The sequence below is a fragment of the Schistocerca piceifrons genome, chromosome 5 (genome assembly GCF_021461385.2).
Source record: "Schistocerca piceifrons isolate TAMUIC-IGC-003096 chromosome 5, iqSchPice1.1, whole genome shotgun sequence".
Lineage (NCBI taxonomy): Eukaryota > Metazoa > Arthropoda > Insecta > Orthoptera > Acrididae > Schistocerca > Schistocerca piceifrons.
Window position 1 is genome coordinate 590624235 of NC_060142.1, and position 3835 is coordinate 590628069.

Genomic DNA, 3835 nt, shown 5'->3' on the forward strand with positions numbered 1-3835 from the left:
CATAAAACAATTAATACAAACAGCAATGAAAAAATGGAAACTGTCAAAGCAAGCAGCAGTAAAATAAATTAGCAGAGCAATTGCAATATTACAACTAATATAAGGCAATGTGCAGCAAACAAAAAAAACAAATCAGTAGTAAAACTGGCTTCACAGGGTAATACAAAGTCAAGTTCAGTAACACTATGCCTGGCAAACAGCAGCAGCAATGCAAAAACTTGTATCTAAACATGACAAAGCTCAAGCAGAAAAAATATTACACTAAAAATGGCCATGTCTAATACCTATGTCACATCATAATACTAGAGTGATGCATCACGAGAGCTTACACTAGCAGATAAGTTACCAAATCGTAAAGATATTATTTATGCAATTCCTGCGAAGGGAAATGTCTATTTATGTGCCCTCGTTTTGTTGGAAGTAGATCATGAATTTCTTATTGACTGGATCTGTAGGCATAAAATAACTATATTAGTACATATATTAAATTTTATTTTAACCAATGCTGCAGTGCAGCTAGAAACTAGATATTAAAGAAAATGAGCAAATATGTACAAAGGACGGCATGAAACAACATTCATTAGCCATATGGCATTTCATAAGGCAGTAAAAATTCTCTCAATTCTCGAGAAAGACGCTTGTCATAATCAGGTGTGCAGATGTAAGTATCTTTCCAAGTAATGAGTGTGTCGTATTTGCGGTGCTTTCTACAAAGGACTGTCAATAGCAAGGATAATGGCCTCCCTTTTTTTGTGTTTTCTACCTGTGCCTCTGAAATGGCACACACACTAATGGCTTTTTCTCCAGGCGTCTGACACAGCTGGGTGCCCACGACGCATTACGTGCAGGTGGTCACTTAAATTTCTTACGGAAATGTTTACGACAGCAGTTTCCGCTACAGTGGCAGTCTCATATAAAAAATTTCAGAGGTCGAGAATTTGCGTTGCAAATGTGTAGATACAAAATCTTATGAATATAACAGTGTCCAAAAAATTTTCGCTGGCATTGTGATACATTTACGCATTTACACACATTTCATAACTCTTAAAGTACGATTCTTGGTTTCCAACATCCTTTTTTCACAAGTCATAGTCCCTAATCACTATTCATTACTCTTTACCTTATTACACATATAAATATTTGTCGACACTTCTTCAATATTTCATCATAACAGATACGTAGCATAATCAAATAACTCATATAGCATCAGCTTATTGATCATAAACATATGGCAACAGCATAATACACTTCATCATCGTAATAATAACATCATAACACCTCAGTCAACTCTCAAAATCGTCGTAGCTTCCTCCAATAATTTCAAAACCTAAAAAAATTCTCTGCTCATGTCAAAAGTGTCATCTGCCTCAAACGCACTTTAAAAATCATGATCCCATACCAAATACATCATTCAAAGCTCTCATAGTATCACAATGGTTCCAAAAAAATATGAACAGTGTACAAAGTACAGACAAAATACAGTTTCATAAGTGTGAAGTTACCCAACTGTGTAATTGCGTAAACATGTGTCACTGATGTAGTAAAAAAAGTTTCTTTCTCTGTTAAATGATCAGATAGCTGTGTAATTCTGTGTTAGAGAAATATGGTACCTATGTGTAAAGTTGTATAAGCAAATACCATATTAGCTAGGGCTCCTTGTGCTTGCCAAACACATGGTACACAAAGTAAGCGTGTACCCCCCTGAGGATTAATGTAATTATACCCTCATGTGTTACAGATTATTGCAATGGAATAAAATGTATCATGGAAAACTTTCTTTGTAATTCAAAAACATTTAAAAATAAATGTTTTAAGTATAAAATTAATCACTCAAATACATGTACTGTAGCGCTAAACTGTGCGTCTTGTTGTAAGATAATCTCTGTGGAAGTGTCGTAGTTGTCGTCCTCTGCAAGCTAAGTTCTGCAGAAGTCAATGTACTTACCTCATGATAAACAAAAGTGAAATGCTTTGCGTATAGATATGTTAGTTATTATGCTTATTGCCATGATGAAGAAAGTACTGTGCTGTAACATATTGTTGTGCTACAGAAAAGGCAGTCTCATTGTAGCTATACCACAAAAGTTACTATTAAAACATGTTTTATTTTTCAGAATAATTCAGAAAAACTGTGCAGACATAAAACAGAAACACTGCAAAAGCAACATTATAAATCGTCACTCATTAGTAGTGTCGTGATAAAATCGTGTAGCTGTCACATAAACTAACCACTATGTCATCTGGTATTTCACAGAAAGTACTTTAAATCCAGAATGTATTTTCAAGTAAACCAAAATGTTGCATTAAAATCTCATTAGCAGTACTGGTAAATGTTCTAAGTATGTAAGCCTTATAGTCGTTACATAATCATGCAACTAACAAGCGGACTGATGACCATAGATGTTAAGTCCCATAGTGCTCAGAGCCAACTAACAAGCAAGAATGTACACACACAATAACACTGTGACGTCTATTCACTATAACAATGCATTCGTAATTTCTGTTTAAATAAGTTCTCTTGGTTCTTGATTGGATATTTAACTTCAAACATTGTTGCATATTAACAGTTTCTAAGTCTGACAATGCATACTAAGAATGTGAAGTGAAAAATTTTATAGCAAAGACTAAGTTAAAAAGCAGATTATCTTTCAATAAACGGTTTTACATGAGAAACGTGGTGCAGTCCTTTACTCTTCCTAGTACTCAGAGTTTCAACTTGAACAGAATTATCATGCGGTATACGTCGGTAAAGAATACTGGAATTTTTCTCAAGGTTAGCTATGTTATTTTTCTCCCAGCCAGCCGGCGAACGTGGCTGCCTGCGGTGCAAGTCATTGTCTGTCCCTTTGTTGGCGCGCGTCGTTATTGGGATTAGGAGACCTAACTTCTACAAATTCGCCTTGCCGAGAGGGCCCAGCTCTGTTAGAATCCCGCCAGTTCTGATGAAATTCACGTCTATCGTTATGATTATATCGTCTGTCGTCATGTCGGTAGTTCCTGTAGTTTCTTTCTTGTCGGTCATGTGGTGGAGAATTTCTTCCTGAATCGTAACTGCGCGCTGGACCGTTGCATCTGAAGTTATTCTGTCTCCCTTGATAATAATTATTTTGGTTCCCATATTGTCTGTTTCTATGGTAATCTCTGTCATATTCATTACTACGGAAATGCGATCTTTCTCTGTAACTAGTATTACTCTGCAAGTGGTTGTCATACGGGTGGTGTCTGTTTTGGTCACGATTTACCTTGTAAGAATAGGCTTGTCGTGTCCAGTTATTGCTTCTGTCGTCATGGAATTGTGACGGATGCGACCTGTAGTGATTGTTTTCCTGTTTTCGCATCCCGCGACTGTCTGTGTCAATTTCTAATTCTTGTAAGAGTCCCTGAAAAGCTTCAATGTCGTCTTTGCAACGTCCTGCCAAAATAATATGTCGTAAATGTTCAGGTAATTTGATTAAGCAAATGCGGATGAGTTCTGAGGGGCTGTATGGGTTTGACAGGTACTGATTCTTGTGCAACATGTCTTCAAAATATTTCACAAGACTGGAAAATTCAGATTGTTCGAACTGTTTCATCATTATGATGCTATGTTTTACTCGGTCTTGTGTAGTTTGAGACCAATATGCTGAGAGGAAGGCATGATAAAATTCTCCTTCACTGTGACAATCGTGAATGACCGATCGCATTCTTACAGCTGGTTCATTCTCTAAATAGCCACACATAAATTCTAATCTGTGCTCTAGTGACCAGTTGGGAGGAAAACAATGAGAGAATTGATGGAGCCACGCTTGTGGATGAATGTCGTTGGCAGAATTCTTAAACGTTTTGAATTTACGTG